General features: G+C 38.9%; 1 protein-coding gene across 9 annotated transcripts in view; it reads left to right on the forward strand.

Annotated features, from left to right (window-relative positions):
• PRKG1 (protein kinase cGMP-dependent 1) overlaps positions 1 to 16,296 on the forward strand; it is an 885,489-nt gene that overhangs the window by 565,526 nt on the left and 303,667 nt on the right. The gene's annotated exons all lie outside the window — the stretch shown is intronic.

The following is a 16,296-nucleotide window of genomic DNA, read 5'->3' on the forward strand; positions in this document are numbered from 1 at the left end:
ATGTTACTAAAGCAATGTATTTTTGCTATTTAATACTCTGTTATACCACTCTTTCTTGATATTTATCCCAATCCTGAAGTCTTTTCTCAGGCCAAATTGGCTTCAGTTGGGACCTTGATCTGAGAAATAACTGCAGGATTGAGCTGATTTTATGCAAGAAACAATAAAATATTCATTTAATCCAGATCTACAAAGGGATTCGAGCATTGCAACACTGAACATTGCAATACAGTAAATTTTAGAAAAATCACAGGGACAGCAACAACGCAATCCACAGAATCTGACTTAGGCACCTACATTGCCTGTACAATGAATGGGGAAAGATAGGTGCCTAAGAATGTGCTCCACAACAACCAGCATGCTAGGCAGGGAGCCATCTAAGCTAGTCAATGAAAGATGCTGATCCATGAGGCCTACATATACCTATCACAACATGTGGTGTACCTCATCCTGTACACTAAATGCCCCAATAACAGCTACATAGGTGAAACCATACAATCACTACACTTTCAAATGAACTCACACAGAAAAATAATAAAAGGCAAAAACATTAAATCACCTCTGGGAGGGTGAATACTTTTTTCACAAAATGATCACTCTGTATCTGACATCTGTCCTCATCCTCAAAGGAAATCTGCACAACACCTTCAAAAGATCAGGCTCTGAGTGTCTTTCCCAGACCTGTGGAAGAGCTCTGTGTAGCTCAAAAACATATCTTTTTCATCGACAGATGTTGGTCCAATACAAGATATTACCTCACTCACCTTGTGTCTCTCATATCCTGGGACCAACACGGCTATAACAACACTGCACAAAAATCTACATAGTCATTGAGGTAGCAATTAAAGTATATTCACTTACTATAGATACCAACCTAACTAAGTCAATTTCAATCAGAAGCATTTTTGCCAAATTAATAATGACTATAGTAGCAGGAAAAATTCTGCATATAAATTGGAAAAAAAATGGCCTTTACACCAGACTTTTGGGAAAGTAAAAAAAAAAAAATGCAAATTTCTGCTGGTGCTGTTTTGCTCATTTTAACCATAAATTAAAAGCGAGTATTCCCAGTGAAACTATGAGGTATGTTCTGTGTATAATTATTTTAATTAAAACTGGACACACACAGACACACATGCACAAAATGCCTAATCATGTACAATAAACATAAAATATTAACTAAAGTGCCATTAAACTGTAAAAAGGAAATGGTGACCCTAAATGAGAGAAGATTTGGGTCAGAGAGAGACTATTAAATAAAGGGAGAAATCCACTAGAATTATTCATAGCCTGAATTTGTAGCCCACAATAAAATCCTTCAACAAACCTCAGAATAAAAAGTTAGTGATTCATATACAGCAAATCTAGGTATCAGTTTCAAGTGTGTGACCAAATATTTGAACATATTAATGGTTTCTTCTATATCAAACATACCTAAAGGTTATTTTACTGAGGTAAAGTAAAAATATGATGTAGGCACTGATGCTGGAAAGACTTAAGCATGTGCTAAACTTTTCACATAGAGAGGAATCCCAGGAACTTCACTGGGGTTCCTCACAGGGTGTAAAGTTAAGCATATGCGTACATCTTAGTAGACCTTAGCCCTTTATTTTCTTTTAGATAATTCATATATTTCAGCTACTGTTACCAAAAATAGGCATGTTACAGGAGAAGAGGCACCCATTTTAGTTTTGTATTTCTCAAATTAGCTTTATACTGGTACCACAAGTCTGCATGGGATTGTGCAATGGAATGCTAAACTGTATTATAATGTTCTGCCGCTATGTGTGTAATGTATCTTAAACTCACAACAAATAAGCATTGTGTTAAAGGATCTTATATTGAAATGTCTGGTGTATCTCATTGTGAAGGAAGCTCTGGTACAGAAGCCTGATTGCAGACAGAATGGTGGGGGGAAGCAACAAAGGTTTCAGAATCCTATCAGTATGCTACGCCTCAGTGTGCCATAGACTTTTAACATAGCCAGCATGAAAGCAGTATTTTGCAAGATTTTACTACAAAATGCTGCCAGGAAACTGGAAATTTCCAGGTATCTTTAATGTATGCTATGGGGAAGCAGGCAGAGTATATCTTTAAATCCTTTACCTTTAATGAAGACAATTACAAAGATGATTATGAAAGGGGTCTATGTTTGATGTATACTGTATACCTCAGAGAAATGTGGGTTATGAAAGAGCATGTTTTCACCAGAAAATTCAGAAAATGAAAATGCTAAATCTTTGTAAGAGCTTTGCATGCATTATCAGAACACTGTGATTTTGGGACAGCAAAACTTGAAAATGTCAGAGACAGGCTGGCTATTGGGTTAAGAGACAAAAACCTTTTGCAACAACTCTAGTTAAAGACAGACCTCTACCCATAGCAATCCAAATAGCAAAACAGTCTGAACTTGTGAAACAGCAGAACAAAAGACAGGAGCAACTTGAAAAACATTAAATTAGTTTAGAATCTGTAAACTGACATCGCATGAGTGCTAAAAGTTACCATCATAGTCATGAGGCTATAAAGAAATTCCAGACAAATTACAAAGCCTTTCAAAATAAATGTACCAGATGTAGAAAAATACATAGCCCAGCAGGTGTATGTTTAGCCAAATGCACAAGATGTAATAAATGTACAAAATATGGACATTCTGCAACTGTTTGCCATACCAAAGCTGTCAGGAAATGGACTAATATTACAGACAATCAAGAGCCATTGTTTCTGGGGTCTATCATATGGTGACACAGAGCCTGCTCAGAGAGTTAAACTTAATATTCATGATAAGACAATTAACTTTAAAATTGACTTAGGAGCAGATGTGTTTGTCACCTCAGAAGGGATTTATAATCACCTTTAACCTGTCCCAGGGCTAAAATCAACAGACACAGTCTTGATTAACCCTGAGGGTATTCTGAACTGCCTAGGCCAGTTCTTCATAGAAACTGCTTACAAAGACAAAAGCTCTGCATTCAGCATCCGTGTGATCAAAGAACAAAAACTTTCTCAGCTATGGTGTGGTAGCCATGAAGGTGTGAGTGAAAAAGCTGGAAGAATTTAATAGAGTATTTGATGTTAAGGGACTTTTGAAAGGAGATCCACTACAAATAAAATTAAGAGACAATGCTGAACCATATGGATACAAACACCTCTACCAGACAGTTCTTGGAAGAGATTAGCTGCAGATTTATGCAGATTCAGAGCACATTATTACCTGATTGTCGTGGACTGTTTTTCACATAACATGTTTCAGTGTTATCAAGAAACTGAAGTGCACTTTTGCTTACTGTGGAATTCCAGAACAATTAGTGATGGACAACGAACCATAATTTACTGCATCAGAATTTGTTATTCCAAATGAAATATTACTTTGATGCTATTACTGGCAACTCCCATTACCCACAAGCTGTACAAACAGTCAAAAAAATCTTAGAGCAAGACGATCCATCACTTGCTCTTCTGAGTTACAGATCAATACCTGTAACAGCTACTAGATATAGTCCAGCACAACTCCGAAGGGGAAGACAACTCAGAATTACTGTTCTGACATAGGTTCTTTTCTAGTCTCCAGAGTGGGAAAATCAGATACAAAGGCAAAAAGTCCTTACAAACACTTTTATAACAGATGTCACTCAGAGAGCTGCCAGGCCTAGAACCTGGTGACAGTGTTAGTGTCAAACTAGATGAAGAACTCCAGCTATCATAGACAAAAATTATTATTATAGATGATGCCCAGATCATACTTGATAGAGGCTGACAGTAGAGTTTTCAACAGAGGCCATCAATATTTGCAGTTTGTTCCTCAGAACAATCAAGCGAGGAAACTCTATGATGGCAGATGCAGAACAGGAAAAGGACTCAATTTCCAAACTAACCACAGCAACTAATGGACAGCCAGATCAGTTGTTACATGTTCGGGTTGTGTAATTAGAAAACCAGAATGATTCAGAGACACTTAACATACTGATCTATACTGAATTTTAAAGAGAGCATAACAGAGTAAATTTTGGAAATAGTAAGTATGTAAAACTTAAAGTGGAAGTAATAGAATGCTAAACTGTATTATACTGTTCAGCCACTAGATGGTGCCAAGTGTAACATAGCTTAGGCTCATCTGGCAGTGCCTTAAAGGATCTCATAGTGAATATATCCTGTGCATCTGGCTGGGAAGGAAGCTCTGTAGCCATTCCATATCTAGTTCAGACACCTGACCTGCTTGTAGCAGCCCTACATCCTACTGTGTACAAGGTATGCATGCCAGATGGCATCTGGGCCTGAAATTCAAACAGCAAATAAGCAATGAGTGTGCTGATGAGGTTCAGCTAAGAGGATGACTGATCTGCTGAATCTCAGTCTTTAAAGGTAAGAGAAGGGAGAAGCAGTGAGAGTGAGGTAGGAAACTGACTGAGATGTATGTTCGAAGGGGATGATGTTAATGAGTTAAAATGTGGGGGGAGGGAGGGGGGAGGACAGAATTAATTGGATGTCTGTTAGAAAGGAGTACAAGAGTTGGGCTAATGGTGGGAGGGAGGGAAAAGGCTGTGCTGGAAAATGGGAATTTGGAAGTAGGATTTGTGTGAGGGAGACCTCTGTCGGCGATGTTTGTGACTATACCTAGGTTTAGTTTAAAGGCCTGATTCTGAGAGGTGTTGAGTGTCCTCCACTCCCCCTGAGCCCACAAAACCTCTCAGGAGGTGCTCAGCACATTGCTGGTTCAGGTACTTATAGGTTAGCTTGAGAAGAGATTGTGATGTGAGTTTTGTGGTATGTAAACTAGGGGCCTAAGGGTAGGTCTATACTACAGCGGGGATCGATGCTCTGAGATCAGTCCACTGGCGGTCAATTTAGCGGGTCTAGTAAAGACCCGCCAAATCAACTACAGATCGCTCTCCAGTCGACCCCTGTACTCTACCTTTGATGAGAAGAGTAAGGTAAGTTGATGGGAGAAAATCTCCCGTCGACCCCCCACGGTGTAGACCCCAGAGTAACTCGACCTAAGGTATGTTGACTCCAGCTACGTGAATAACGTAGCTGGAGTTGCATACCATAGGTCGACTTACCGCAGTAATGTAGACATAGCCTAAGTGTGGAAAGGGAAGTATTTCTGAAATAGAGAGCACACAAAATCCTGCCTGACTGTTCTGTGCTGTTTTTACAGTGTTACTTTAAATTCAGTTAGCAGTCAGAACACATGAGGCTATTTTGAAGGAAGTTTATGTTTGCAAGCAGCTGAATGTAATAAGGTGGTTTTCACTACACCACAGAGCACAGCCAGCCAGTGGAGTGGAACTGAAATGATGTGCCAAAGTATCAAACTGTCAATTTCATACTGCCCTTTGAAAGAATATTTTTTTCTGTTTCCTTTTTCCCTTGTGGGGGAGGGGTGGTCAGGTAAAGAATTTCTTAATTGTTCTTATAGTGAGCAACTCTTCTAGCCATAATCCAATTATCTTAATCATAAATCAGTATTTAAAGAGGATGTAGAATAGTTGGTGTCTTTATGTGTGTGTTTGGAAGGTTAACACTGGCTAAGCATGTTTCCAACATTTAATCTAATGGAAGATTCTAGTGGTGCCCATATCTCACCAGCAGAAGTGGGAGCAGGTGAGGAGAAGGGAAAGGATTGTATGTTCCTGTTGCATAAAAAAAATTGGATCCCTGATTTCTCATACACGGAAATTTTCCTAACAAGTCTTAATCTGTCCTCTCTCTTTCCCTGCTGGGAAGAATAGAAATAGCCAAAATGAATATCTACCCAAGAATGACTTATGTCATTAGCCTGTTGCCTTTCAAGGTTGCTCCCTTGCTCTTTGCTTGAATAAAAAGGCTTATCATGCAATCTATAATGGGATAAAAAACAACCTCGCTTGTCACACAAGACCCTTAAAAAATCCTGGGCAACTGGAGGTATCGGCTTGCCAGATTTGTGTTTATATTAACCAGCATTCCAGCCTGGGTTGAGATAAGAAAAAGCTTAGCTATGCCTTTGGTTCCCTCTCTTCTTTTATATACCTTAAAATGCTACCCATATGCTTAAGGAAAAAATCCAGTCTTTACATCTGCATGGGGCATTCTGCAATGCGTTAAGGTGATTACAGCATCCAATCTTACTAATTCTCTTCTCATACCACTATTGAATAACCTGGGCCTCAGTATCAAGGCCAACTCCATGCTTAAGACAATTTGGATAGAAAAAGGATTAACAAAAACTAGACCTATAATACAGGAGGATAGCAACAGATGTAGAATCTGTAATCAGGCAACAGCAGTAAACGCTCAGTTTATATTGATGAACAATTTCATTTTGTCAACCAACAGCAGTGATAAAAGTGGAATCACAAGACACCTCATCTAGGTTCTGAGATCTCAATATTCAGGGATTCAGGCATGTAACGTAACTCCTTCAATTAGATGTGTAACAAATATTAGCTACCACTGTCTCACACTCCTTCCTTTCAGTGGCTGTGCTCCAGGATTAATGGAAGGATAGGGGACAATTGGTCTGTTTCAACTCTCTCACCTCTAGCAGAACATGTTAAGAAATATGGACACAAAAGTCACTTTGTAGGAATTACTTATAGGTGGCTTAATGCTTTGCATTATGATCTCAATCTCAGTCTCAAAGAAAAATGTGAAAAAGAACTTCGTTTTACTATCACAACAGAAACCTGGGAGGGTTTCTGGCTTAAAGTGAAAGATACTTCTCATTCTCTATCCTTGTGATTCTTCCAGAACAAGATATTAAACATGTACGACTTGTTTCCAGAACATTTGTTTAAGGCTAGACTGGCAATACACAGTGGTCGGAGATGCCAACAGTCACATGCCAACCACACATCTCTAAACCTAAATGCATGTGTGCTGGAACACCATATTCAGTGCTCTCTCAAAAACTTTAAGCACTGCTATCTTTCCTTCTCCTTGTGTATTTTAGGAGTGCAGGAGGAGTTGATATTACCAGTTAACATCAAGAAATTGATTGCGGTAACAATTTTAGTGGACAAAACAGTTATTTTGAGCAAATGGAAATCTGCAATTCCTTCCCCATATACAGTCTGGCTTGGTGAGCTCTCTACTACTGCATTAATGAAAAAAAATGACTAATATAGATGCTTGGAAAAATATGAGGATATCTGGTCACTCATGAAACTATTGCATACTATTGCAGTTTAGTATATACTTATCCCCAGTACATCTAGGTTATGTTCACTTATTTATCTATTTAGTCACTTTAATAACTGATGCCCTGCATGACCTCTATGGCTTCAGAGGGGTTTGTTTTGTTTTGTTTTTTGCTTTTCTTCCAGGCTTTACAAATAATGAACATAGAATTTAGTTTTTGTATGGTATATCTATCTTGTGCATTTATTTATATATGTTTTGTTTCATTATGTGTTTATACTTTATATAAAAAATAAAGTTAAAAAAAATGTTAAATCTCCACAGATTTATATAACACATCACAGGCCTACCTAGAGGTGGCAGTCTGACTTTGAATTAGGTATGCATTGTATTTAACAGACTGATTAATACAGACTTGGGTGGATCTATATTCTCATCCTAATGTGGAGAGACTTCTGTGCATCACTAACTTTAAAGTTATTGATGAATCCCTGAATATTTAGATCTCAGAATCTAGATGAGGTATCCTGTGATTCCACTTTTATCACTGCTGTTGGTTGACAAAATCAAATTGTTTGTACACCAATCTAACTGAGTGTTTACTGCTGTTGCCTAATTACAGATTCTACATCTGTTGCTAAGAATACCATTAACATGGATTGATGTTCTTATGTTCATGTTGCTCTACATATATTTAGTCTGCTGTCAGTAAAAGGATTCAACACCTAGGGTTTTTTTATATTTCCATATGTACTCATTGCCTCTTAACAAGTGTACAGTAAATCACTGGGAACCTGCTCCATTACACACATCTTGGAAAATGTCATTTAAAATTCTGATCTGAAATTAAGCAGTAAATAATTAATTAAGCAGTACAAAATTTACAAAAACCAGGTAGTAGATAGTTAATTTTCTCCCTAGTGTCCATCTGTGGGGCAATTTGGGCTGTGCTAAAATGATGAATAGATATGTCTGGAAGGAAACACCTTGTTATACAGAGCTGCAGAGTACATAAATGGAAGCTACAGCCTGTGCAACAAAGGCCACAGGTGGTAGCTGGTAATAAGGCATCTGTGGGTCTTAAGGATTTTGAAGTATTTGACTTTTTTTTTTTACTGTTCTTTCTCTATTCAGCCATGAGTTTTCTCACTGAGATAAGATCTAATTTGCTAGGGGGATTGTTGTATTATAAGACACAACATCTTCACATTTCAAAGGAAAACAAACCAAGAACCTTTTCTTTTTACCATGCAAGTACTTTTTCCTCACCAAAGTCATTGTAGCAGCTGATATGAAAAAGCTCAAAGAACATGGTCCAGCTAGACACAATATTCTGTTTTGTATGAACTCACTTGTATCCTATTTTAGATTGTCTTATTTTACAGGTTACAAGTCAATGCAGACAGATGTCATCAAATGGATTTAAAAATGGTACGTGCGTGTACAACTATGAAGATTTTATGGGTCAATTTGTATGGAATGTGAAAATACTAGGTTTGATCTTTAGTCAGATTGACATTACTGTATAAGATGTTCAAATATAATCAGAATATAGCTCTGTAACATTTCAGACATAAGAAGGCAAGATGGACTGTATTGTAAAGAGATGTCATCATATAATGGTGGAAAATAGAAACTGTGTCCTAGAATATCGATACTGTATGAAATTCAAAATATATTCTAAAAAGAATGTTATGAGAATTAAATGGATTTCATTATCCAGTGTAATCGAGATGTATAGGAAGCATCAATAAATCCTCAAATGAGCACATTGCAATAAATAATACAAATGTTGCGCATTGAGTTAACCACTCATTAGTTCATCATCATCGTCGTCACTCCCATAACTGCATTGGTCATTGGGGCACCATCATTGATGAGCAATCAACCAATTGTCTCTACCTCTAATGATTGTGTGTCAGTGCTTGAGTCTCCATGAAGTTCATTCCTGTCCACTCTTTTATGTTGTCAATCCATCTCTTCTTTTGTCTACCTCTTCTTCTCTTCCCCTGTACTGTCCCTTTGAGAATGATCTTGGATAGGCCAGATGATCTTGTTACATGGCCGTGCCACTTCAGCTTGCGCTTCTTCACAGTTGTCAGGAGGTCTTCATATGACCCAGCGCATTGGGTGATGATGTTGCGGACCTCTTCATTAGTGATATGGTCGAAGTAGGAGATGCCCAGGATTTTATGGAAGCATCTCATCTCTACTACCTGTATTTTCCATTCAAGTTCTGCCATAAGGGTCCATGTCTTGCACGCATACAGAAAAATGGAGATGACCAATGCGTGCAGCAGTTTCAGTATGGATTCCAAGGAGATGTTCTTATTCCTCCAAATTGGCTTTAGCTTTGCCACTGCTGCTGCTGTTTGTGCAGTTCTTCTCCGAATTTCTGCCTTGGATCCTTCATCATTTGCCCCCAAATACTTGAACTGTTTCACTGTTTCCAGCTCTTGTCCACCGACAGTGATATGTGAGCTGATCCCATCATATTTGTTTGTCATCAGCTTGGTTTTCTCTGCACTGATTTCCGTGCCATATGTTGTGGAGATCGCATCCAATCATTTCACAAGATTGGCAAGTTCATCTTTGCTGCCTGCCAGGCCATCAGTGAACTGAAGATTTGAGATTATTCACCCCCCGCAATGCTGACTCTGCATATGTGATCTGCTAGAGCATCAGTCATTATGCTCTCCAAGTAGATGTTGAACAGTGTGGGAGAAAGAAGTTGCCGGACTCCAATAGTGGTGCAAAACCACTCTCCTATTGTGCCATTGACGAGAACTGCACTGCTGTCCTTGGCATACAGTTGTTTAATGGTACGAATAAGCTTACAACCAACATTGTACTTCTTCATGGTTGCCTATAGAGCTTTGTGCCATACTCTGTCAAACGCCTTCTTGAAGTCAACAAAGATGTGGTCAACAAAGATGTGGTCAAACGCCTTCTTGAAGTCAACAAAGATGTCCTACAGGTGTTGTAAGTACTCCTCACATAGAACACAAAGGTTGAAAATCTATTCTGTGGTACTTCTTCCAGCATGAAAGCCAGACTGTTCTTCATCAATGATATTGTCTGCTTGTGGCTTCAATCTGTTCAATATGACTTTCAACATCACTTTGCTGGGATGGCTAATTAAGCTTATGGTACGGTAATTTTGACACAATTGCAGGTTGCGTTTCTTTGGCAGAGTGATGATTAATGATTGTGTCCACATGGAGGCACAATCATCGGTCTGCCAGATCTTGTTGCAGATCTTGGTGAGTATTTCTCCTCCGAATTTCATCAATTTGTCTGGGATGTTGTCAAAACCTGTAGCCTTTCCGTTCTTGAGTGATTTCACAGCTGTCTCCACTTCTTCACGTAGTATTGGAAAGTCATCCTCCTCTGTTGAATCAGAGCTGTCTAAGACACTAGGATCTCCATTTGTCTGGTGGTTGTATAGATAAGGCTGTTCCCTTCTTTGTCTTGAATTGTGTTAGTTTTGGTCCCTCTTTCCATTCATTAGTTATCAACGACTAAAGGCAAGACAGTGTCCCACAATAAATGTTAACATATACCATAAAGTGTTTATAGGAGTAAATGTAAGGAAAACTATACTTTTGTTTCATGAAGATAAATGGAAGCCAGCAGCCTTTGAAGAAATAAGGAAAAGAGCATGCCAGACAGTTCAATGGAGGTGCACAAAAGAACATATCTGGCTAGCAACCAGCTAAAATAGGGTCAGAATTAAGACAGAACTTTCACTAAATCAAAGTAATTCCATATGGTAAAATATCAGTATATTCTTTCTTGTGGTGTTAGCACTGGTGATGGTGTTTTTGCACAGAGGATTTTAAGGCTGTAGACTAAGGCTAAAACTTTGAATATTGGTACTTCTAGAGTATCTGTAAAAACACAAAAGCTGCTGTGAGCAATCACATGACCTGATTCATTCTGTATGCAGGAAAGGTGAGGCTAGGGCTCTGACTGCAGTAGATCTGGGAATTAACTCAGGCTTTTTGCTTCTTTTAGATGTGTGGCCATGAGCCTTTATAAGAAGTTATTTTTATTTTGTTCCCCAACTCACATTCGGTCTTTTTTCAACCCAGTGCCATCTTTATATGTCTCATTGTATGGCTTCTTCCATTGCTGAATATCAACATTTTCACTTTACAATGTATATAAATTCAGATCTAATTTCCAATAGCATAAGCATCCTTTGGCATCGCTGGTATTACTCTGGACTCATGCTCATGTAAATGAGAACAGTCTGGCCCCGTGGCTCTATTTCAATGGCTCTTCAATCCCATCACTAATGGTTACATGTCTGACACCTCGGCTGTCTAAAGAAGGAAAACTGCTGTCAAGAATTTTTGTGTAAAAAAAAAAATAGTGGCTTAGTTTTCTCAGTACTAGCTACAGTCGTGTTTTGGTGAACAGCCCACTGACTGAGCTGCAAAAGAAGCCAGGCTTATGGAGTACTTACAGACGTACACTGCTGACAATGCTAGTAAATAAAAAAAATTAAACCTAATCATAGCTTGCCACAAAACATCAGGCATACATACAAATGTGATAAAGTATTAGATTGTATTTCTAGTAATTGTACTATAATGTAGCTGATAATGTAGCGACATTCTGACAATGTTATGTGGACATCTATTGGATATAGAAGGGAGACTGTCTTTTCAATTGTTAACTAAAATTTAGTAGAGGTTTCGGGGTTTGCTTATTTAACTAGAAAGATGAAAGCATGAATTCACATACAAATTGATTATGTTTGAAGAGAATTTTACTATTCTGTAAATCTACTGCAGTGAGGCAGTCTTAACTGACAAGAGTATATTATGACCAAAAAAATGAGAGATTGTAGAGGTAGCATGAGCTAGTGAACAGGCTCTAGGACAGATAGCTAGGAATTCCTGAGTTCTAGTCCTAGTTCTGCCTATCATTAGCCAAGGCCACACAGCAAACTTAATTATGCTTGCTGGGCCTCAGTGTACAGCCTTTAGTCAGCAAAGTCTCACTGACTTCAGTAAACTAATATCAGTTCAGTGAATTAATCCTCCCATCACACGCCTAAGGTAGGCAATTAAATATTAATGTTAGAGAAACTGGCATAGAGGGGACTTCATTCTGGCATTGACAGCGTTCATTGACAATGCCATCTTCTCTATGTGTAAAATGCGGCTAATACTATTTGCTAACATTCTTTAGAAGGGTATTGTAAGGACTGATTTTTTTTCTATCAAGTTCTTTTTGATCCTTGTTTGAAATCATTCAAGACCAAATTCTGTGCTCAATTACAATGGTATGAGTCCAAAATAATCACCCACAACACCAGTAGCACGGAAGTGGTTGCAGTACAGCTTTGTTCTGAGCATGGCAGTTTCTATGCTGGCAAGTGGCTCCTTTCCCCATCCTCTGCCAAATGCCTTTCCCACCTATAGCTTGCAAGCAGCCAGCCTCATTTGCTGCAGCCACCTCTCACCTGAAACAGAATGCTAAAAATGGGTGAGGAACCTATGCTATATACAAACAGGCAGAACAGGAACAGCAGAAGGAGCATGGACTGAAAGTGTGGGCAGAAGTCAGAGCCACGGGAAAGAAGTATACAGAAGTGAGCCATGGGGGAGAAGGGAGAACCATGGAGAAGTAGTGGGAGCTGAAATTTTACAAGGGTTGTGTCACTGGCACCACCTCCAACTTGTATCTCTTTCTTGGCCCACAGGTGGTTCCACAGATCCACCCATGGTGCACCTTTTGAGACCATGCCTTTTACAAAGACATCTGCATGGTGTTAACTCTGCAGACACTCCCTTTACTAATACTCCATAGAGCCTGATCTCTTCTGGGGTGGACTGCATAAAATGATCCATGAACATAAGAATGGCTGTACTGGCCAGTATCCTGTCTACTGATAGTAGCCAATGCCTGGTGCCCAGAGGGATTGAACCTAACAGTTAATGATCAAGTGATCTCTCTCCTGCCATCCATCTCCACCCTCTGACAGACAGAGTCTAGGGACACCATCGTGGCTAATAACCATTAGTGGACTTAACCTCCATGAATTTATCCAGTTCTCTTTTAAACGCTGTTATAGTCCTAGCCTTCACAGCCTCCTCAGGTAAGGAGTTCCACAAGCTGACTGTGCGCTTTAATCCATGAATCATATAGTCTTGTTAAAACTGAATGAAAAACAGGGAGAAAATCATATTAAACAAAGAAGCGGTTTCACATCAGAATGTTCTTCAAATGTCAGAGGGGTAGTCTGACCAGAAGTTGGTCCAATAAAAGATATTACCTCACCTACCTTGTCTCTCTCATATGCTGGGACCAGGATGGTGGCAACAAAAACACTAACAATCTCTTGCAACAGCTATTTATCCAGTGGTGTATTACCACACCCCAGAGGCCCCAACATTGTATTTCTTGTTATGCCTAAGTCATCCTTTGAAGGTAGATATTCACAATAAATGTCTGAAAATATTTGCATTCCCTCATTATCCCTCTGGAGGAGATCATCCAGAGGAGAGGGCCGGGGAAGGTCTATTAGAGGTGCTGGATTGTCTGCTTTTAAAATCTTGATTTTCTGGCCAGATAGCTCTTGGCCTGCTAAGTGATATTCATTCCACATTCCTTTGTCTATTCTTAGAGATGTTGCTCATGGACTTTCAAAAGCCAGTTTTCACAGCATTCTGTTCTACATTAATTATCAATTATTGACAGATTCTATGTCACAGAATGACTTTTTTTCCCTAGTAAAATGGGAGCCTGGGGTCTGCTTAAGGCTATAGTATGTATCCTGGTGAATATAGCTGATTTTTCCTCTATTTTTCTTTTCCTCCCCCATTTTAAGAAGTAAATAACTAAACTTTGCCAGAATGTATTCAAACCACTCCTATGACACTCAAGCCCTTAACTTATTAGAAGAATTGTGCCTAGAAATATTTTTCACATGTCAGGAGCCTATTCTACAGATTTGTAGTTTTATTGGTTTTTCTGGTACAAACTTTATTTAACATTGTTCTGATTAAGTCTGATAAAAATAATAATATTCCGGTGCAACAGATGACAGATTTTGTTCACGTTTGCTAATGTCAAAAAGCTACATAGGTCCGACAACTAAACAGATGTTTAAACAGTACCAAACAGTATAGTAAACCAACCTTCACCCATTGAAACAATAGATATGGAAAACTGTTTTAATTTAACTCTGGATTTTTTAAAATTAATTATTTGTCATGAATTTTGAATCAAGAAATTCTATATCAATTAGTGCATAATTTGCTTCTGTTTTGGTCTTGCAATGATAGTAAAATTGGCACTGGAGCAGCTGGATTATTGTGACATAGTCTTCTCCTATCACACATGTGGACCTCTTTTTGTCTGTGAGATCTTCTCTTCTTCTTTTTGCCATATACCTGTGTGAATGTTATTTTCCTATGGTTGTGTTGTAATATCTCTTCTATTTTCTCAGTTTTATAGGATTGCTCTGTTATTTCTGAACAAAATAACATTATTTTAAATTGTAGAATCTTAAAATAACCCAACAAAATAAAATGTGCAAAATCAGTTAATCACTCCCAGCTGTGCATCACACAGCTCAGGAACAGAGGATATAATATTAGGAGTCCAATGGATAAACTTTGGGTGGTGTGAAGGGCGGTACATACTGTGGGAGGTACACAGTGGCAGTGATTCTACTGGTCAGGGTGAGGTATGCCAGGTTGTATCAGGTGCATCCTTTTTCACAATAGCTCCACCATGTGGAGCACTGTCCGTTTAGCAACTCAGCCCTCCAGCTGGGTCACACATTCAAGTCCACCCCTTTCCATAACTGTGTAAGTCTTCAGAAACCAGCAAGGGCTTCAGGGCTTCTCTTCTAGGTCGGTGTCTTAGAGTCTGGACTCTTGCACCTGGGCCCACACTCTTCACCGGGCTCTGAGCCAGTGGCCCAATGGTAGGCAGTTAAGCCCTGTATTTTGGGGTGCTGTGCAGCTGCCTCCCCGAAGGCACTCCCGCCAGTGTCCCCTCTTCTCCCAGGGTAAAGAACTGAACACAAAATTTAAGTCTCTCACCAGTCTCTCTTTTTCAGGCTTGGTTGGATCAGTATTTCCAAGCATCAGGCAGCAAGAGTTCCTGGGACACTCCTTCCCAAGGTCCTAGGTCTGCCCCCTTCCACCAACTGCCTCCCTCCTGAGCTGCTCTGCTTCCCTTTTTAAGCTCCGCCTGCATCTTGTGCAGGCTTTGCATGTGCTTCAGGGTGGAACCATCTGGGCCCAGAGCTGCTCTCTTCTTTTCCACTGTGGGGTTTGTGTACCCATCACAGGTGGATACTGAGCAAAACTATATTTGTTGTTTTCCAAATGGCAATGCCATCTGCATGTCTAAAGCAGAAAAAAAACAACAATTTTATTGCACTCCCCTTGCTAAACATACTCTAGATAAATGGGATAAAAATAAATTAAATGTTTCCACTCTTTTATAATATCATCAGATCTTTAAGTCCTTTCCACTAGTATGTGAATCTCATGGTTATAACAACTGGAAATAGAGGGAGAACTTGCTAGTAAGCCGCCTCCTTGGAAATAGTAAATGTCCATCTTTAGAGAACATCTGGAACATCTGTGCTGGGATTTCCTCGTCCCAGTATTTAGAAACCAAACACTTTGCCTCTGAAACCAAAACAAACTAAAGATCTTAATAAAAAATATGTGGAATATCAAAATCCTACAATAGGAGAGGCGCTTCTCTGGTTCTCCACACCACCATTAGCAGCAACTAATCAACTTCTCCTTCATCCCTAAAAAATAGATTGGGAATTAAAGAATTAAAGTTAGTTAGGTTCCTTACATGGCACTATGTAATAAAAATCATAAACTCTTAACTTAGATGAGGCATAGAATCTGTTTTATTTTTTTAATGTGCTTCTCACACACTGTGTCTGTGCTAATACTTGCACTAAAAGTTATTGTTGTTCTCTATGCAAGCTCAGTTTTCCAAGGTCTTGAGCACTCACAACTCCCATTGATGCCAAAGTATTATGTTTTTGTTATTGTTATTCAAAATTTAAATGAGTTTTTAAAATGTAAACAAAATTTAAAAAATTGTTTTATTAAATGTAGCCACAATTTTTCAGTCTGATGCTTTGATTTAAAATAGTAAAATTATTTACACTGGAGCAAT

The sequence above is a fragment of the Mauremys reevesii genome, linkage group 7 (assembly GCF_016161935.1).
Source record: "Mauremys reevesii isolate NIE-2019 linkage group 7, ASM1616193v1, whole genome shotgun sequence".
Classification (NCBI taxonomy): domain Eukaryota; kingdom Metazoa; phylum Chordata; order Testudines; family Geoemydidae; genus Mauremys; species Mauremys reevesii.